General features: G+C 37.9%; 2 long non-coding RNA genes across 2 annotated transcripts; both read right to left on the bottom strand.

The window, feature by feature from the left end:
- Positions 1-12827: 12827 nt before the first annotated feature.
- Positions 12828-18997, bottom strand: LOC131306311 (uncharacterized). Its single transcript, XR_009193827.1, has 3 exons — positions 18666-18997; positions 15317-15453; positions 12828-13545 (listed from the first exon to the last, which is right to left on the bottom strand). It is a non-coding gene; the product is annotated as an uncharacterized LOC131306311 (long non-coding RNA).
- LOC131306310 (uncharacterized) lies at positions 16297-17428 on the bottom strand. The gene is made up of 2 exons (XR_009193826.1): positions 16973-17428; positions 16297-16889 (listed from the first exon to the last, which is right to left on the bottom strand). It is a non-coding gene; the product is annotated as an uncharacterized LOC131306310 (long non-coding RNA).
- Positions 18998-21963: the final 2966 nt, after the last annotated feature.

The raw sequence follows: 21963 nt of genomic DNA on the forward strand, positions 1-21963 counted from the left end.
TCCACTAGGTGTGCGACCCAACATTGGCGAAAGGTCCTGAAATTCTATAGTTGAAGTGGGGGTGGCACCACTCAATAGAAATCCAGTTACATGTTGTACGGAAAAATTCGAAAGAAAAAATCAAATTGTAAGGTCATATAACTAGGCTTTGTCGTGTTTTTAAAAAAAGAAGAAGAAATAAATGCTTGTTTCAACTCTATTATGGTATGCAAATACAAAACATTACAATATTATTATTATTTTTTGATCTGGACTGAACCCTAAATTACAATTTTTACAATATTTGTACAAAGTAGAAGACTTTTTTGCCTAGTCAAACCATGTTAGTTCATAAAAAAGATTATTTATTCGAATGGTTCACGAAAAATTTAATGGCCAAATGGTTCACGGTCTGTTCCAATTAGTGGAAAAATTACAGATGTCGTGGAAGTTGCCTAGGGGGAATCGAACTTCGCATCTCCTACCAAAACAATTGCAGGCTTGATCATTCTATCAGAGTGTGCTCTTTATCCACTTTTTTATATATTTATTATATTATATTAAAATAACCTTTGCCTATGTAATTTCTTTATATATTTATTATATTAAAATAACCTTTGCTTCTGTAATTTCTTTTTTTTTTTTGTATTTTTGAAATCGGGGGTAGCATGTGCCACCTCTCCCCACTAGCTACCTTCGTCCCGGATTGAGTTATTTTTTCGTGAAAGACTCTTGAAAAAATGTTTCATATTTAACGAACAATTGTTTGTGTGAGATTTAGAATGGGTCCCACATTGCAATTTGTGTACAATTATTGTGGACAATTGTTGTGCACTTAGTCAGATTCAATTGAAAAACATGAATTTTGCTGTGAGACATCCCAATTTTATAAATGGCGCAAACATGAAATAGCCATTGCACAATCCTTTGGGATCTGGTTATGATGGCCCAGTCCCGTTTGGAGCATCCATGTCCCTATTTTTTTTTCAATCGTTGGATCTCCTTTTTTTAAATCTCAACCATTGGTTAAATTCCTTTTATAGTAGGTGTGGTCATACATTGTGGTAAATATGTGTATACATTGTGGCCATATATTGTGGTAGTGTGATCATAGTAAATGGTATGTAAAGTCACTTGTGTGGGTGGTAAGTAGTAAATTTTAAGCAGGAAAATCATAAAATCAACTTATTTTTTAAATAATTTTGATCTAATGACTGAGATTTATTCATTTTTCAATCTAAAGATACATACTTATGGGGGCATCCATGCCCCATAAACATAAGGATTTGGAAAATTTTACTAACTTGATAACATGACATGTCATTTTCAAAGTATTTTGTATCGTTTCTTACAACGGGGCATAGCCAAAATTCTTGATTAAATGATATAAATTTGAATAGAATGACCTCAAAATTTTAGAAACTTCATTTGATAAGATATGACTTTTGATTTCAAGGAACCTACGAAACTTTTCGTTATTTTTTTTTAGTCCTGCTATTCGCAAGGAAGATTTGAAGGGAACCACAAAAGGGAAAACGCGTTTGGGCCAATTCCGTGTTCTACAAAAATCTAGAAAAATATTCATAAATTTTGAATGTTATTTTATGAGACTCTGTAAAAAATCAGTTTTAACGAACATCGGTAAATATTACTTTGGGATTCATGGGGGCGAACTGAGCAGTTTCACCTTATATTAACCCCCTAAAAATCGCCCACACTAACCCCCTATCTATAAAAAATTATACACCATGACTCTTTCATTTTAATGGTGTTTTGACAGAATGGTGCTGATTGGTTAACGGTCATACATGATGTGGTGCTTTTGTTTTTTAAGATTAAGGGGTGTTCATATCCAAAACGTATAAATAAGAGAGTCTCCGTATAATCTTACCAGAATTATTTTAGAAACCACAAACGTTACATAGGCAACTGAAAGGTCTATAGAAAATTTATAAGCGATCTTTCTATTGTCAACCCATACAATAAGATAAAGAAAATACGTATTCTTGTGTATTTTTTACACATTTTAATACACATTCACACACTTGTTATTATCAGTCTATTGGGCTGATTTTAAAAATTTTCATTTATAAATATAATCTCAATAACATTTCTACGGGTTCATCATTTAACCTGAAGGCTCGCAGCCCGCTCAGCCCGTAGTTTTGTAATGGGCAGGTTTGGGTCTAAGAATTTTTACTTGGCTCGGCCTGTGAGTTTGCCAGGTAGCCCACCCATGGTACCCGCCCAATAGCTCACCCACGGGTCCGCCCATTAGCCCAAAATCCCACAAAATCCTTTATTTTTTCCCTTGCCCAAAGAAATTAAGCCCACTCGCCCGCCAATTGGGTTAGCCCTTGGGCTGGGCTTGGGCTTCAATTTATGGTAGGTAGCCTGACCCACCCAGCTCGAAAAAAGAAAAAGCACGGTCAACCCGGCCTATGGGCGTGCTAGAGTAGCGACTAGGCGGGCTGGGCGCCCAGCCCGATGATAACCCTTAAACATGTCGTTCTCAAAACTAACCATCAGTCTTCAGATGAAATGTCCCAATCCAGTAGATTTGCTATAGCTGATGCCCCATTAGGGAGGCGTCCGCTGTGCTGGACACAAATCGAAGATGAGAAATTTAGAGGTCAGCCCCAAAAGTAGGTTCGGACTTAATTAAGTCCTGACAGAAATATATATATTTTTTAATCATTTTTCTTGACTCTTTATGCATTTTTTACTATTTTGCTTATTCTTCTTAACTTTTTGTGTACATATCCATTTTTAGTAAAATTTATATTTTTAGAATCAACTCTTGGCCTATATTATTTCAGATAAAAATATCCTTAGCTATGTGAATTGGCTATGAGAACTGTCAATTCTCATAGCCAGTTAACATAATATTTCGAACAAAAATATCCCCGCCAGTTCACATAGATCGAGTTAATATATTATTTTGGACATAAAACCTCTGAACTATGACTATGAGAACTGAGGCTATGAGAGTTACATTTTAGAATTAATTCCCGAATCATATTATTTCGGACAAAAATACCCTTGGCTATGAGAACTACCAAATCTTATAGTCAGTTTTATAAGAACTGCTCAGTTCTCATAGAGAATTGGCTATGTGAACTGAACTATGAGAATTGATTATGTGAACTGTCAATTCTCATAGTCAGTTATATGAGAATTGTCAGTTTTCATAGTCAGTTCTATGAGAATTGGCTATGAGAAGTGACTGTTGTCATAGAGAACTAGCTTTGTGAACTGGGTATGAAAACTAGCTATGTGAACTAAAAAATACACAGTTCACATAATCTTACCACATACTAAAATATACAGTTCTCATAAAAAAAAATATAGTTCTCATAGAAAAATACACAGTTTCCATAGAAAATATACAATTCTCATGGACAATACATAGTTCTCATAGAAAATACACAGTTCTCACAAAAGATACAAAATTCTCATAAAAAAATACACAGTCTTCATAGACAGTTCTCAAAGAAAAATACATAGTTTTCATAAAAAATACACAATATACAGTTCTTATAAAAAATACACAGTTCTCATAAACAGTTCTTACAATACACAGTTCTCATAGAAAATACATAATTCTCGTAGATATTCCCAATGCAATCACACAATTAATTACTCCATCACTGTATGAGATCGCTCCGGCGGCGACAGAGGATCGTGATGACCTCGTTCTTTGCCATTCCCAATGCAATCAAATTGCTGACAACATGGAGCTCACCTTTCATTTGTATCATTTCGAGATGAAAAAGAAAACCGTATAAATCAAACCACCAAATTACAACAAAATCAGTTAGTGAGGAAGTAGAGTCCTAACCTTGAAATTAAAATTTGTAACTCCAGATTCAAAATTTCCAAATCAAACTATTTGAAATGCAAACATAGCAGTCCAGGTCAGCCGTACCTTCGTCCGATTCTACGACGTTCTCAATATTGCTGCCACCGTTCTCGACGGCTTGGACTTTGGGTCTATTACTGCTTCGTCAGCTATATGTTTACGAGATCTCAAGGGGAAGAATCGTCGAAGTCAGAAAGTATTGGAGAATAGCGAGCAGTCTCAAAGAAATCATATCTTCAATACCTTTGGACATAGCAAAATCAAATGATTTGATGTTTCTCTTCGTCAAAAACTTTCATCCACTACTCCAAGTCGTCGTTGTCGACGATGATGGTTGTATGACGCGGCTGGGTTTGAGCAGTGCGACTTCGCGATTGTCGACGAAATCCAGAAAATCAATCTCGAATTCGATGGCCGGCAAGTGCAAACAAGGTTCAAAACAACAGTTACGGAGCAGATCCAGAGGTTACAGAGCAAATCTAGAGGTTTCACAGTGGCCTGAGGGTTGTCGGTTGCCAAGAACCAGTTTTCGGTGGTTGTTGGAGGTTGCTGGACACTCATTGGAGGTCCCGCGAGGGTCGACTATCTGTAAGAGGTGGTCGGCGGTGGTTGACAAGGGAGAGAGGCGTTGGAGTGAGATCAGAGAGAGGTGTGGAGAATTTGGTTGCAGTATGTAGAGAGATCGGAAGGTATGAGAGAATAAGATGCCATTCCGCTTTCTTTTTAAATTTTTTTTTTTAAAAGAAAGTAATTTTAAATTTAAATATAATAAAAATAAAAAATATTTTAAAAATATTTTTTCACTGTTTAAAGGTCTTAATGAGATTTATCAAACAAAATTCATATTAGTAGGAAAATTATTTGGATAAACACATGATTTTTTAGGTTGAAATTACTTTCTTTTTTTTCTTCTAAAATTTCATTTTTAAAGAATCCGGAACACCTAAGAGAACAGGGTATAAAAGACATTGTACAATATATCCGAGTCTATTTAGGTTCGGTAAAATATTTTAGGGTTGGGTTTAAACTGAACTTAAAAAGAAGGACTGATCTCTAATTTTCTAATCAGTGATATTGCATACGTGGAAAGAAGATTTGAATCTCATTTATGGCGCGTGTAGTCACTCTCCAACTAAGGTCTAGCCACCATTAGAGCTGCAAACGAGCCGAGCCGAGCTTTACTATGTTCAAGTTTGTTCGTTAAGTTTTTAACGACCTCGAGCTCAGTGAAAACTAAACGAGTCGAGCTCAAGCCGAGCAGGCATTGGCTTGACTCGAGCTCGAGCTTGTTCACGAGCCTCAACGGACCAACGAAAAATGTATATATATTCTCACATAGGCCTAATACAACTAAAAATATTTTGATTGTGAAGGTATATATCTTTCATTTTCCTATGGATGAATGGTATGCAGGTGTGCGTGTGCTCTAGCCTCCTTTGGTTGACTGGAAACTGAAAACGAAAAGAACAAATTATGAAATAACAATAAAAATTTTAAACTTAAATGTATATACCCCGGCTCGTGAGCCGACTCAAGTCGAGCTTATCCTAGCTCGAGCTCAGCTCGTTTTGTAAACGAGCTGAAAAAATCGGTTCGAGCTTGTTCATTTAACTTCCGAGCCGAGCTTGAACGAGCCACTAACAAGCCGAGCTGCGAGCCGCTCGGTTCGTTTGCAGCCCTAGCCACCATAGAAAGACTAGGATAATCCCAAAAAATGCAATTACACGCGCTTTTAAAGTGCGTTGGGTCATCTTGACCAGTTGGGTGAGCCGTGACCGTGAGGTGAGGTACGCCGCTGATTCTACAGTACCTGGATTCACTGTATACTCGAGGCCATGTGCGAGTAGAGAAAATCTTCTCAAACGTGGAGTCGTGAATGGTTATTTACGGAGTCAATTGTGATCATTCAAAAGTGTTTTGAATGTTTCGGATGATATTAAAACTTTTTTGGGAAAAAGTGTTACTAGTTTTTGAAAATTTTTCATTCAAATCCGAACTGTTCAAAGTTGAAACAGACAGCTGAGATTGCGTGGAACCGTGAATAAATTTCTTTCTTGCTAGTCACTTGTTTGGTCATGTTTACTGTTTAGGAAGGGAGAATATCCTCAGGGACATCCTCTTTTTCAAACCAATAAGTCTACAGACCTGGAAACGGACCCATGCCGAAAACCACGACGTTGACGTGGCCTGGGCCCCACGTCAACTGCAGCAAAAAATTAAAAAAAAAAATGAAATTTAGGCTCGGTTTCTCACAAACCAGAGAGAGGAAAGAAAGAAACGAACAAGAGAAGATCGACAAGAAAGAGGACGACGCCATGCTCCAAGGCCGACGCTAGATGCTATACTTGGTGCTTCGTCTCCGTCTTTCTAAAGTCCTCTCTCTCTCGTTGATATTCCCCTCATCAATGGTGGTGCTGTATTGCCTCCATATTTTCCGAACACCCAACTCCAGTTTATTGGCTCTGTTTATATTTAGCTGAAAATCCAGTAAAATTACTGAGGAATAATTGAATTTAAGCTTTGATCATTTACAACTGTGATATGAGTTTGACATAATTTCATGTAAAATTTGTTCTTTTTTCACCAGGTTTGAGATTTGGATTGCATATTAGAATTTGGGTTTTGTATACTGGAGTTTTTTTTCTTCCGAAACCATGAGGGAAAAGCTGAGATTTTTGATTTGCGTATGGTTTATCGTGTCTTGTTTGAGTAAGTTTGTGGTGGAGAGGAACAGCTTGAGGAGGCGATTTTCACGAGATCTATTCTTTGGGGAGGCGATTTTCGCGAAGGCGTGCGGTGGTGGTGGTCGCCGGTGGTAGTGGTGGCTGCCAGTCTGGTCTAGCGTCTAGGGTTCTTCCTCCTCCTCCTCCTCTTCCTTTTCTTTCTCTCTCTCTCTACTTGAAGTCGTTCAAACCAGATGTGAAGGGAGAACAACAGAAGGTTTTTTTTCTTTTGCTCCAGTTGACATGGGGCCCAGGCCACGTCAACGTTGTGGTTTTTGGCATGGGTCCGTTTCCAGGTCTGTAGACTTATTGTTTTCCAACATAGAGATTATGCACCAGCATTAACTAGACAAAGTTCTGAATGAGATGATTACGAGAAGAAAAGTGTTACGTACTGAAAAATTTTATCCGGAAATCACTCGGAATGCACTATTTATATAAAATTTGTTATTCAAGAGTTTTGTTGAAATATTTCTTGTTAGGGTTTTTCACAAATTAGGGAATGCAACGCATATTGGTTATTGAAATAATGGTTGGTTCATCAGATTATAGATTATTAAGACCGTAACACGAGTGTAATTAAAATCTTTTATGTCAGAGTTTTCCAATGAGGAAGAGGGATATGGTATATACATATTGGCCAAACTAATAGCTAGTGAATACGTTTTACAAGTGAAATAAAGAGCGAGGAGATTAGTAAAACCACATCCCAGCATAGACAGAGCTACGATCTAGTTGTTGAGGGCGCCGGTCATTACGTACTACATACAAAACTTAGACCAAGATCATAAACTATTTTTACAGTTTTCATGGCGTCAAACATTTAGTCCTCGCTAATGGTTAACAATATGTTTAACATAGCTACATTTATATATTTTAACATGGCTAACAATTTTACAGTTCTATTTAACGATATGTCTGTTATAAACAATAGAAGTCATTGCTTTCCTCAGACATACACCCACTTTAGTCGTCTATCAAAGTGAAAATCAACACTCCTTTCTGTTAAGAAACTCATCAATTAGTGAAACAGAATCAGAAGCTGTACCTCTGGATAGTATATAAGCAGGCTCAAAATACAGAATTTGAATGCTACGATACTCAGTACTCTTTTTCGTTTTCTCTTTTTTGTTTGTATTTTAGGCCCTCAAAAAAGGGGTAGGAGAGACTAAAATGTGGAGTGTGAATATTATTTCTCCCTTCTTGAACTTTTGACCCAGAGTTCTGGCTTGAGCGGTCGTGAATGAGCTCTCAGGTGCCAGTGTGTGAGGTCCCTTTTTTGTCGATGGAACTACGTTGGTCTGCTGTAGTAATCTAAGGCTTCGTTTCAGAAATCTTCTTAAATAATAAGCAAATTATTTCAAATTTTCAAACTCAAAAATAAAGTAAATAAAAAATAATTTTTTAATTTTTTTTGCATCATATAAAAGATCTCATTGAGATCTGCCAAACAAGATCTATATTATATATTTTTATATTTCAATAAATTTATAATTTTTAAGCTTGAAATTACCTTCTTAAAAATAATGACTTTTTTTTTTGTTCCGGAATGGAGCCTAACTCTAATAATACACTAACATCCTATTGCGAAAAAAAAAACAAAGAACATGTAAAAGTTTTTAACTTGCATCTTTCCACGACTGTCCCTTTTTTGTTTCTATCGGCTTGTCCATGATGTCCCATTTTAGTAAAATCCACTGGGGCCCCATTCCCATGATGTCCCATGGATTGTTGAAGCTCTGCAAGCTGCCTTTTAAGTCCAAGTCTTAACCCACCTGGCCCCTATTGATTCCTCTATATAAGGGTCCGGCTGTAATGTTCCAAGGCGGTTTTGGAACATCTATGTCTCATTTTTTTAAGATTCTTGGATCTTTCTCGATTAATTCTAGCGGTTGGATCCATGTCTTTCTCTCTCTAAGTATTGTCATAGTTTGTAGTAAATATTACGGAGTACCATATTTTATAATAAGTGTAATCATAAAACATGGGTATGTGTAGTCTTTTTTCATCGTTAATAAAAGTATAATTTTTTGGAGAAAAAATTGCAAAATATCTCGTTTTTTATCAATTCGATCTTACTTACTTTTTATTTGTAATTTTGATCTAACGGCTTATATTCATGAATTTTTGATCTAATGACTCTGGCTCTACCACGTTGGGGCACGAAGAAAAAGTCATATCGGAAAGGGACTTGCGGTACCTATGTCTCTCGAGAAATTTTTGGGTATGTGCAAACAGGCCCGGCTCTGAGATTTTCGAGGTCTTAGGTGGGATTTGAAAATGGGGCCTCTCATCTTTTTTGTGTATATATATGTATATCAGTTCATCTCCTGTAAGGACCATCTCATTTTAATAAAATGCGGACCTCCCTTTCCCGATTGAATTTTGATGGTACTCATGAAAAATCAACAAAAAAAATGATTGGGAAGGGTTTCATCCGAGCAATTTTTGTATATTTTTTATCGAATGGTTCAAACAAAACTGCTCGGATGAAGCCCTTCCTCGACATGCTTGTCCTGATCTCAGGTATCCGTGTAATTAAACCCCTTCGGTTAATTTGGTCGGTTTTTAAGATATAATTTCACGTTGTACCAATTATATTGGTTTTGCAATTCTATGAATCGGAACTAACCATCAATTATAATAACCAAATCAATCCATTGTGCGTTGAAGTCGTTCGATGCTATCGGTTAAGGCTCAAAATGCAGTAGTTATCCAATTGTACAAATACAACATTTTATTACATGGTTGAAAAAAGATGCAATGGTTCGGTTTTAATTGGTGTGCGAAACTTAACTTTAAGCCCAAAATTGAACCAAAATTAATTTGATATGTTAAGTATTTCAAAACTTAACATATCAAATGGAAAATCCTATGTGTACCGACCATTTTTGGACCGAAACCGTACCGACGGCCGCGCGCGGCCGTCTCCGGCCACCGGACGGCCGATCCGAGCCGTCCAAAAATTTTAAAAAAAAAAACCGAGGGGCCCAGCGCGGGAATCAACGTCATCCGATGTGTGTAGGGTGCTTGATCTAAACACCCTATTTTTCGTGTATATACACGAAAAATAGGGTGTTTAGATCAAGCACCCTACACACATCGGATGACGTTGATTCCCGCGCTGGGCCCCTCGGTTTTTTTTTTTAAAATTTTTGGACGGCTCGGATCGGCCGTCCGGTGGCCGGAGACGGCCGCGCGCGGCCGTCGGTACGGTTTCGGTCCAAAAATGGTCGGTGTATATAGCAGTACTCATATCAAATTAAGTTTTGGGTTATACCCGCTCGGCTCTGAAAAATTTCTCGTGTGGTAGATTGGCAATTGTATATAAGTTAATTTCTTCTCTCAATCATTTCTTTATATATATATATATATATATATATATATATATATATATATATAGAGAGAGAGAGAGAGAGAGAGAGAGAGAGAGAGAGAGAGAGAGAGAGAGTGAGAGTGTGTGTGTGTGAACTTTATGGACACAAAAAGGGAGAGAGAGAGAGAGTAGAGAGGGTGTGAACTTTGACAAAGAGAGAGAGGGAGAGAGAGAGAGGGGAGGGTATGAACTTTGATAGAGAGAGAGATCGATAGAGCGCTTTGTACACTTGAACCTAGTAATTTTTAACCCGACAAGCAGATCACACCTTGACAAAGAGAGAGAGAGGGAGAAAGAGAGAGAGAGAGCCAGAGAGAGGGGGTATGAACTTTGACAGAAAGAGAGTGCTTTGTACACTTGAACCTAGTAATTTTTAACCCGACAAGCAGATCATACCTTGACAAAGAGAGAGGGAGGGAGGGAGAGAGAGAGAGGGGGTATGAACTTTGACACAGAGAGAGAGAGAGCGAGCTTTGTACACTTGAACCTAGCAATTTTCAACCCGACAAGCAGAATTTTCCTTCATACACTTGAATAATTAGGTCATCCCCTCTTCTTTATTCTCCTTTTGTAGTGCGTGGTAATTAGCAATTGTATAATTCACTTGCGTGTCTCTGATTCAAGTGGGTCTCTCTCTCTCTCTCTCTCTCTCTCTCTCTCTCTCTCTCTCTCTCTTACTTTTTGTGTCTACAAAGTCCACACCCTCCCCATGCATGCTTCAATCTCTTCTAACCTTCCTCTTCAATCATTTTATCTTCGGTAATTAGAGATCATTTATAGTAACAAAGGAGAAAACTTTACTACAAGGTACACAAAGGCAAACCCTCGGAAGAAAACAACAAACCAATCAAGGAAAATACAACACCAAGGGCTCTAGTAGCCTCTCCACCTCCGAGAAGAGTTTACTGTTCTTTTGTGTGTGCAGGTTTTGTGCGTATTAGTAGGAGCTCGTAAAACAAGTTTTTCGATCCGTTATATTGTGTAATCCGCAGCAGGTATTTTTGTATTACCCGCATTATTTACTAACAGTGGTATCAGAGCATTCGATGCTTGTTTTCGCTCTTTATACGCATTAGCAATTGGTAGTCGTGGATGTTCACATTCATAGTCAGTATTTGTTGATTGATTAATGTTTTTGTTTTTTGTAAACATACTTCTGTCGACTGAAAATATTTTTCAAATGTTTTCAATCGAAATGTAGATTGCATGATTTGGATTCTATATTGTAGAGATGTGTTAAACACTTTAACGATCGGATTTGTTCGTTCCGAAAGTTGCCCTCCGATTTATGAGTAAACGAAAGGCTAGGTTTTTTTTTTAAGAAAAAGAAAAGGAGAGGGTGAAACTATATATTTTTTCTTGATCTTCTATGTGTTGGCGGTAGAAAGAATACACCTGTAAGATGCTTATGCCTTATGAGAATACATCAGATTGATTTGTGCTGATCCCGTAGCGTAACGCTGCCTTATGAGAATACATCAGATTGATTTGTGCTGATCCCGTAGCGTAACGCCATACCACTCTGATGTCCGGTTTTATCTCTTGACAAAATCTAACTAAGTGTTGGGTTTGTGTTTTATTGTCGACAGTTTATATTTAATTAGAAGAGTAAACTGTGATTTGTGATTGTTGACGTCAAATAGAGTTGTGGCTTGATTCCAGTGGGAGTCTCAATGGCATAGCACTGCTTTTGTGGGCATGTACAGGACACCGCTATACTACTGATAACTGATTTTATGGGATTTGATGTCCAGAATATTATAATTGTTTTTGGCTAGATCTGTTTTTTCCGTATATGCATGTCAATATAGGAACAGAGGCATGAACATGTCTACACGGGTTATGTTTATTAATATTGATTAGTTCGGATTGATTAGCGGCTGGATTAGTCGTTGGTTGACTTCTCTTGTTTATTGCTCAAGTGGTGCACTTTTCACTGGATCCTATCTCATTACTTTTGCATCCTTAAGTTATTTTTTAGCATGTAACAGAGGCAGCGGTACATGATGTTAGGTTGAAGCGGTGCTTTGTGCATCAGCAAACAGGTATAAAAAAAAAAGAACATTGGGTCAGTCCTAATTGTCCACAAACCAAATAATACCAATTTGTTTTTTGGTTGGTCCTAGACTCCTTAACAGTAATATGTTTGTTGTTGTAAGGACTTTGGGGTTATACGTGTAAAGCGTCCGAGGCAGCCTAAGTTTATTTTTGTCGACCTTCGTTTTTTGCGTTTCCACTGTGTGTGGATATACATTAAACAAAAGGGGAGGATATGTTCTGTTTTTTTCCCCCCCTTCTGCTAGCATAATAACATCAAATTTTGTGGCTATCCTCTTTTCTCATTGATAAGTTCAATATGTTAGAGCTATTTTTTTTTTTGTTGTTTCGTAATTGATTAGTTCAATAATTTACTGCTAGCCTGTTATTTTGATTCGTTCAAATTATGCAATATTTGTTTCAGCAAATTATTATTATTGCATATTGACACATGTTTAGATAATGTGGAAAGTGGGAGTTGTTCCCCATATTTTATTTTCAAATTAACTAAATATTTAATTCTATCTCCACTACAAGAAAAATCGCATTTTATAGTGTTTGAAAAACGCTATTAAATGATATATACAGCATTTTTCCAAACGCTGTATTAGCCGATGCTATTAAAAGTCTTAGACTTAAGACAACGTTTTTTAAACGCTATAAAATGTAGACTTTAGACAGCGTTTTAAGAACGCTATAGAATGTAATTTTTCTACAGCGTTTCAAAAACGCTATAGAATGTAAAGTTTTTACAGCATTTTAGAAACGCTATATTAGCCAAAAATTTTGTATTTTTAAAAATTTTTTATAAATACCAATATATTAGCATTTTCAAATAAGATCATGGTAATTTTATTTAAGAAACAAAAATGATTTATTCCATTCAACACCAACTATATCCAAATGTCAATATACAATAAACAATTCAACCATTGAATAAAGATTCATTACATTAGCTTGGGAAACAATTTCCCAACAAAAACTACATAAAAGAGTCTGACTAATTGAACTCATTGAAAAATAACTAACGTAATTCTGTTTTCCCCTACAAGCTTTTACAAATGTAAAAGCTTTCGCAAACAAGCCGTCTATGTTTTTTTAGATCCGGGTAGTGCCGTGAACCTTAATAAGTAAAACCCTTTTCCCGAAACAATACTTGCATGTACAAACCAACCACAACCACCCCCAGTTCAAAAGCTGAAAGGCTATCAAATTACCGATCATGAATCTTCTGATTGTTGTATTGTGGGCTCGAGCTCATCAAGAACTCTAATCGGCCTCCAACCGGATTCTTCTCTAGGCAATATCAATGCAACAAAGTGCAGAGCATCACTTTTCACCTGATAAATGTGACATGCCCATAGATATGAATTTGGTGCTAACCAAATCTTTTGGTCTTCAAATACTGTCTCCTCGGCAATTGATTCAGCCACGCAGTACACTAAATCAGAATCTGGCTCTTCAAAACTGGGCACAGCTATGCATCCCGGAGAAACAAAACCGTCTGGAGTACGTGGGTGCCATATGGATATGGGGTTTGCGTAATTGTCCGGGCAATTCCTCCATACCTGCACAGCTGTTGACACTATTATTCCACATTCCGAACAACTCTGGAAATCAACATTCCTCATTAGCAAAAGTGAAAGAGAGAATTGAGTAGGGGTTCTGGCTTGCACGTATGTTCAAGTTGATGAAGACATTGCCACTTCAAAGGAAAAAGAAACAGGTGTGTGCACGTGCGTATATGTGTGCTTGTGCATTTAGATCTTAACGGGTTTCCTCAGAAACCATGCATTTTGGATCTTTTGTGAAGGGAAAAGAAAATGACAAAGTAAGGAAAATGCTACATGTGAAGACAATTTAGGATGCAAATATACTAGCTTGCACGGGAGAGAATAGGTGTCAATTTTGTAGAGATGTGAGCACGTGAGCTGGTGCATGTGTGCTCTTGTTTTCCGGGAAGAGACAAGAAAATATAAGAAACAAAAGGCAAAGGAACTAGTTATGGACAAATGTCATGTTTTTAGATTTATTGGACAAGTCGGGTTGTACAATAAAGAAGGAAAAGGGGTGAGGAATTCTCTCCCATCTTGGGATATAGAGGGGAACAACAAAAGAGGTTTAAAGGGAAGTTTTGGTACACACAAAGGAAGGGGGAAAAAAAAAATAAAAGGGGGAAGCTGGTAGAGGGGAAAGAGGTAGGTAAATAGAGAGAGGAAGGTTAAAATACCAAAAAAGGTTAAAATACCCCACGATTAATTGTTGTTTTGCAATATCATCCAGCCTCATATCCAAGATATTAGGATCAGCCGTTATAACCAGCTTCAAAGGACCAGTGAATACAGGCTGAAAAGTGCCATAGGACAAGCCACTAGTGAAATGGAAAACCAGAATATATGAGAAGAGAGGAGTTATGATTACCCTCCTGATCCATGAGTTCAGACAGCTTGCCTCAGGGAGAGTGACACCAAAATGACGAAAATAGAAAAGAAGAATGAAATAAAAGGACAATGTCTATGGGAAGTCCTGTTTTTAATTAGCTTGCATAGCCAAATGGCAAGTATTTGAGAGGCCCCAAAGGGCCTTACATTAGTTTCGGAGGCACTGTAATATTGATGTTGGGACAAGCTCCAACACTCCCCGTACGTGTGACCCCTATACGCATGATTGGCCGGAAAAAGATATGACACACCAGAAGGATAACAAGGTGCACCTATGCCACAAACAAGGGGAATCCTAGCAAATCACTGCTAATTGAAACAAAGGGCCAAGCTAGAGTAAGCTTTGATACTATGCTAAAGAATCCCACTCAAAAGTCAAAAACAAATGGCAATGAGTGAAGCCAAAAGGATCATATTATAGTTTAGGGGACCATCTTATCCATGGAGGACAAGCTCCTACAACAATAAACACAAAGCTTGGCATGTAATTATCCATCCATCAATAGCATACACTATATCTAGACCACAACTCGTAAAATTCAAACAATATTTTAGTATTCAAAATATGGAGTGGATATAGCATCTATCAAGCATCGCAATTCATGTTTCCCCATAAAAGAACCATTTCTGAGAAATTATATCACTTTCAGCTGATATCAAAAGACTCCACATATTAAAATACAGCGCTACACATTCCTCAGAGGTGACAAGTTAGGGACAGCAATAAAGAAAAGCAATTGCCAAGACACTCTTAATGGCGACAGACATCCTAGACAGGTGACAAGTTTCACATAAATAATGTGATTAAGAGACTTTATAGGAGAATCATCTAAAAGAAAAAGTAAACAAAACATTTCAACTTCAGCTGCGTACAAACAAGCAATAAAAGAATTTTTACTCTATGCGTATCTCTGGATCAACTTGCATGATACTAGAATTTTGTGGAAGCCGATCTAGTTGAAGGTGGTTATAGAAAACCACAAAAGCCTAGATACTTGGCTCATGAATGCTAAGCCTCCAACACTTATCCGTTACCTATCAAAACAAAATAATCGAGTATATAAAATATCATCCTTTCACATGCCACATGGTAAAATTTCAGCTGTGGGAATGCTATTAAGAAACATTACCCATATGTACACATATGGATAGACCTGGACACCATCAGGGTTCTCATTGCGAATTGTTATAGTCATCTTGAAAATAGGATGATGCATATCAATGGTCTGTTTAGGTGCCAACAACACAAGCATTGGTGTCAAAGGGAGCTGGTTGTCAAGCTGTAAGTACCCCAATATAAGCTTGAACCTGGATCAATGAAACGTAAATTCGGCGCAGCGAAAAAGCATCATAGTCACAAGAACATGGGACTAGACAACTGGAAAGTAATTGGCAACATCTTACTAGTATTAGGAAAAACATTTTTCCTTCATGGACCACGCTTAGATTTATGAAAGTGAAGACGAAGACAAATGCTAACAACAAAGGAAACGTGTGGAACTTATGGTTATCCTCATCCTCTTGAATTTATTGTAACTTAGTTGAAAGTGCAAAACTACCTATCTAGGAACTATGGAACACAACATAACAATAACTTAATAGTAGAGATATCCATTTATGCAATATGCCTAAATGGAGGAAAAAAACCACCTCAAACCAGATGTAGGTCTTACATTTTGGAGAAGCATTACCTTATGAAGCACATAAAGAGTACTAGTACAATAAGGTATGTCAATAAGGCAAAACTTAGATAAAAGGATATGACTGTATGAGTATGATTGCATCAACTGGTTTCTGTCAGGAAAGTATATCATAACCAATTTGGAGATATCTATTCTAAGCAACAAAGGAAACTTGAATGCCTTAGTTAACATAGGCTCTAACAAACAAGCCACAATCTAATGCCAAAAGTTAAGTACAATCTTTAAACATAACTTTAACAGAAAGTTTCTGCATTTTATAAGAAAGCTGGGTAAGTACAAATCTTGATAGACTGACTGGAATCACAAACTGTTGTCATACATTCTCAGCCTGCAACATATATATTAGTCTCTTTTGGAGCCATGAGACACCTTAGGTAAACAAAAACTATGAGTTTCAGTTCAGTTTGCATCAGCTTTCTACGATGGGGAATGCAGACCCAATTTTGTTCCCTAAACGATAGCACTTGATATTAACAGGGTATGGACCTAGTTCGACTTGATTGTCTTCGCCGCCCATATAGAAACCCAAGGTATAGAGGGTAGGCCAACTATCTCATTCCACAGATTTTCTTTACTTGAAGCTTACTTCTTTGCCGAGATTATAACCTTTCTTTATATTTTTTGCTTCACACACCTCAATAAAAATAAACATAAACCTATTCTTTCAACCACTTTGAAAAGTTTTTGGCGTGTCTCCTCAAAAGTAGACTTTTATTTTTTTGTAGACGAAGGCTTGGATTGGATTGCCTTAGCTCCTCTTGATATATCCTAAAATAGGAAAAAAGAAGAAATAGAAAGTGATTCACACACTTAAGCTACAAATTCAGCATTTAAAGTTCCATCAAACTTACTCTAAATATGGTTCCACAATTGCTGTATTGAATAACACATAACGATGTGCACTTTCCAATAGATCATCATTCAATGTAATTGATGTGCCAGCTGATATTGGACAACCTTCAAGAATTACATAGTTCTCAAAATCTTGATCGTGGCGTTCTTAATAATTTGCTCCCACAGGTTTCTTCATATGTCTTCTGCAAAATGTCATGGACAAATGCACTCTTCTGCAAGAAATCATTCTGCTTTGCAACCTTTGGTTTCAGCAATATGAACTCATATTCCAACACTCAAGGCCATATTTTAAGCAAATAAGATACAGTTTCAGCTTTACAAACACATTTTCAGCAAGTTTCAGGACTTAATATCAAAGTAAATCCAAACCCTCTAAGTGCAGAATCTGTGCAAATACTTAAATGATTATAACATGCTAATTAATGAAGATTAAAACCCTAGCCTTGCAAGAGTTGAAAAAAATCGATCAATGACTCTGTCTTAACCAATGCAATATGCCCGAATATGGCCTTGATTCTTCTCCAGCAATTAGTATGGAAACAGAGGTTCGATCAGAAACAAAATATATGGTATAACAAAAATAAACAATGTTAATGCAAGTAGATGCAACCGAACTATCATGTTTAGAAAGTATCATGTTTAGTTCCCAACTAGGAGGCACGAATGCAGATAGAGTCATGCAACACATAATAGAAAAAAATAAGATTCTACTAGTATTGGAAGTACCTACATGCCGTTGTTCCAATGTGTCTGTAAACTACCACAGAGTATCATACAAACTTATTCGAGCATTAATCAAACTATTTGAGTTTGAAATCAAGGGTTTCAATATTTTCGAAGCTTGGCTTCTGAAACTCAATCCCTAGCTATTGAGTTGATTTGAAGGTTGTTGGACCTTATTTGAGCCTATTCGCATCCTAATCCTCTTGTTTGCAGTAAGAATTTGAGTGGGTCATGCTCTTTTCAAGTAGAATCAAGCATGTACAGCAAAAATTAGTTGGACCACCAAAAATTTTGGGTAGAGATTACAACCCATATCATTTAGCACCTAAATTCATTATAACCTCTTCTCACCAACACACTCCTCTCATCTGTGGATTCTTTTGTTAGCTTTTTCACAGCTATTGCCTCCCCATCTTCTATTGTTCCTCTGTACACCTCTGCATACCCTCCTTTCCTAACCATATTTTCTAGTACTCAAACAATTAACGTATAGAAATCAGAAATCCAAAAGAAGAAACATAAAACCAGAAAAAAGAAAAAGAAAAAAGAAACACAAAACCAGGGAGGAAAAAACAAGTAACATAGGGGCTTTAAAAACCAATTGTGTCAGATAGAAAATATCGATCCATAGAGTACGCATGTATGCAATTTTTTTGTTCGGAACCATTAACGGAAATAGAGGGGGGAAATAATGTGAAAGCATGAAATATTTCTATAAACCTGAGACAAAACAACAAAACTCAGTACACAACGACAACTCGAAAACTTTAAAGGGGAATTGAGCGGGTTTTTTTTATTTTGAAGAAGGAAAATAGTGGTTTCTGCGAGCGTGCACACACAAACGAAAAATAATATACAGTAGCCCAGAGAAACCGAACCAAAACGGAAAATCAAGCCAGATAGCGGGTGGGAGACAGAGACCCATTTAGATCAGATTTTTGGAAAATTATAGAAGAATGACCAAACCTTTGGGCGGAACACAGAACGAAATCTGGACTGAAATCCTAGCACAGCAGTAATCGAACCATCCTCAGCCAACACGAAGTGGGTTATCGCCTCTTCAACTCCAAATCAGTGCCGATAAGAAAAAACTCCCAAATCTAGTGCTCCTTTCTCAAACTAGAGCAACTAGCCAGAAAAACGGCGATGCTAAGTCGGAAAAACGGTGTAGATTCTCCAACGACGGCAGCGGGGAAGTGGAGAGGAGGAGGCGGTAGTGGTTGTGATGAAAGAAGGGATCGTTTTTGTGAGGCTGTTGGAGGATGAGATTGATAAGTTCAAGGCGCCATTTTTTCCCCCATCGATTGGAATTTCAGAGGTTTGGGGATTTCCCACCGAGTGATTTTGTTTCCCACCAAATGAGATCGTGGGTGTACGCTATAATTGAGTTAAATGAAAACGCTATAAAACGCTATCTTAACTTCTAGACAGTAGGTATTTGGATCTCTATTATAGCATTCTTGGATAAACGCTATTAGATTATGCTACAAAAACCCATACGTGTTGTAGTGCTCACATTATGGGAGATGATTACTAGCACCTAAAAATGCGAAATTTTTGATTTTATAATGTGGGAAAGAATTTTATAGTCTAAAATTATTTGCAAATAAAATATTAAGATATGTGCCTAATTAATTCCTTGTGCAATGAAAGCAGTCAAATGGCATCCAAGAATATTATTGCTGATCTTAATAAGGGGGAGAAACTTAATGGAACCAACTATGATATCTGGCATAGGAAGGTTCAGTACCTTCTTAACGAGCAAGAGTCGCTTGATCACTTGACCAATGTCATGACCCCGCCTGAGGAGGGGACCACTGCACAACATCGTCGTGATGAGCAGGCCTATGACGTTTGGCGTAAGAAGGACAAAAGTACGTGCTTTACCTTGCTGAGTTGCATGCACGATGACCTTCTTGGGGAATTTGAGAATTTCCAAACTGCTAAAGCAATGTGGGATCAATTGCGCGTAAAATATGGTGGCACATCAGCAACAAGGCTTCGTGCCTTAACATTGAGGTTCAATCAATACGTGATGGACCCAAAGCATACCATGGCTGAGCACCTTAGGGTGATGTCAGCCATGATTCGTGAAATGCGATCTGCTGGCAATGATCTCACTGATGAGCAACAGATTTTGGCTGTCATCAGATCCCTTCCTGATCCTTTGCGGAAAGACATAAAAATTGTGCTAACACACAATGAAGGGATAAAGAATTTTGATGATATCTCTCGGCACCTTGAGCTGGAGGCGGAGTGCGTTGATGCGAACCGCAGTGCTGCACTTGTCGCTAAAGCTGGACAGCGCAATGGACGTAGGTCCCAGCGTAAAGGACAGCAAAAGGGCGCTAGACAAGGAAGGGCTGAAAAGATGGGGCAAAAGAAGGCAGGATAACCAAGCATCAAAAAGGCAAGCGTGCTAAAAAGGATAAGTCCAAACTGAAATGCTATAACTGTGGACAAAAGGGTCACTTTGCTCTGGAGTGTTCTGAGCCAAAGAAGGTAAACCCTAAAACTAGCTCTATAAAAGTTTTTGTTTGTTCACATGTGTTTGTGACTCATTCTCTCCTTGGTTGGATTGTAGATACGGGAGCAACAAAACATGTAGCTAGAGATCGAGCTGGGTTTGTAGATTATCATCGGATTCCAGTAGGTAGACACTATATAATAATGGGCAATGGAGCGCAAGAAGAGGTTTTGGGTGTTGGAACCTATCAGCTCAAGATGCGTTCTGGGCGTTCTTTACTTCTTCATGATGTGCTTCATGCACCCTCTATCCGATGTAATCTAGTTTCAGTTTTAACATTATTGCAGTTAGGTTTTTCTTTTCAGTTTAAGGATAATGGTTTGTCTATTTATCTTGGTGAAACTTTTTATGGTCATGCATGGGTATTTGCAGAATGATTTCTTTATGCTGGATTTGAATTCAGATTTTAATAATAATTCTGCTATTTATGTTGCATCTTCTTCTTTTGATATTGTGTTTGATTCAATAAAATGGCATGCGAGACTTGGCCACATAGGCCAAGAAAGATTGGCTAGACTGGCTAGAGAAGGGCTATTGGGCCCTCTCGCCAAAGTAAGCCTGCCTACCTGTGAGCCTTGTTTGGCTAGTAAAGCATGCAGGAAGCCTTTTGGTAAGGCTTCTAGGGCTACTCACCCGTTAGAGTTAGTCCATTCTGACATATGCGGACCAATGAATGTCAAGGCACGTCATGGCGCATCCTACTTTATAACATTCATAGATGATTTCTCACGCTTTGGCTCAGTATTTCTGTTGTCTCACCGCTCTGAAGCTTTGAATTGTTTTAAGCACTTTGTGGCAGAGGTTGAAAATCAGAAAGAGAGAAACTTGAAAGTTTTTCGAACCGATAGGGGTAGAGAATACTTATCCGATCAGTTCAAAGTATTCTGTGAGGAAAAAGGGATACGCAGACAATTATCGATTCCTGGTACTCCGCAACAAAATGGAGTTGCGGAGAGAAGGAATCGAACACTACTTGATATGGTTAGGTCGATGATGGCACAAGCCAATCTCCCGATAAGTTTCTGAGGAGATGCTCTTTTGACTGCTGCCTACGTCCTTAATCGAGTACCTTCCAAATCAGTTTCTTCCACACCATATGAGTTATGGAATGGCGAAAAGCCTAATTTAGAGGGCTTACGTCCTTGGGAAACTGCTGGGTATGTTCACAATACTTCCCACAAACATGGGAAATTGGGCCCTAGAGCTAATCAATGTGTTTTTATTAGATATTCTGAACACTCCAAGGGATACGTTTTGTATGGTGAACACCTAGATGGGGGAATGACTGAAATTGAGTCGCGCGATGTGGATTTCCTAGAGCAGGTTTTTCCAAGCATTGGTGAGGTTAAGAAGGATCTTGAGCTCTATGAGTTAGAGGAACCACAATGAGATTTATCTCCATCACATAGGCAAGATGAGGATATGCAACCTCATCCTATAGTTGTTGGAGATAGTGGGAGCGATCTTTCACCTAGTGGGAGTGTACCATTGAGTGGGAGTGTACCACTAGCAGACTCTCAAGATCCACAGACTCGAAGAAGCCAACGTGGAACAGTTCCTCGTCGCCGCTTCGAGATTGAAGGAGAGTCCTTCATGACTGTTTCGGTGGATGTTGATGAGCCAGCTTCTTTTGAAGAAGCTATCAAGTCACCTGCTTCAGAAAAATGGATAGTTGCTATGCATGAAGAGATGAGTTCAATGGCTAAGAATAAAGTTTGGGAGTTAGTTGATCTTCCT

This window comes from Rhododendron vialii, chromosome 11a (genome assembly GCF_030253575.1).
Source record: "Rhododendron vialii isolate Sample 1 chromosome 11a, ASM3025357v1".
Classification (NCBI taxonomy): domain Eukaryota; kingdom Viridiplantae; phylum Streptophyta; class Magnoliopsida; order Ericales; family Ericaceae; genus Rhododendron; species Rhododendron vialii.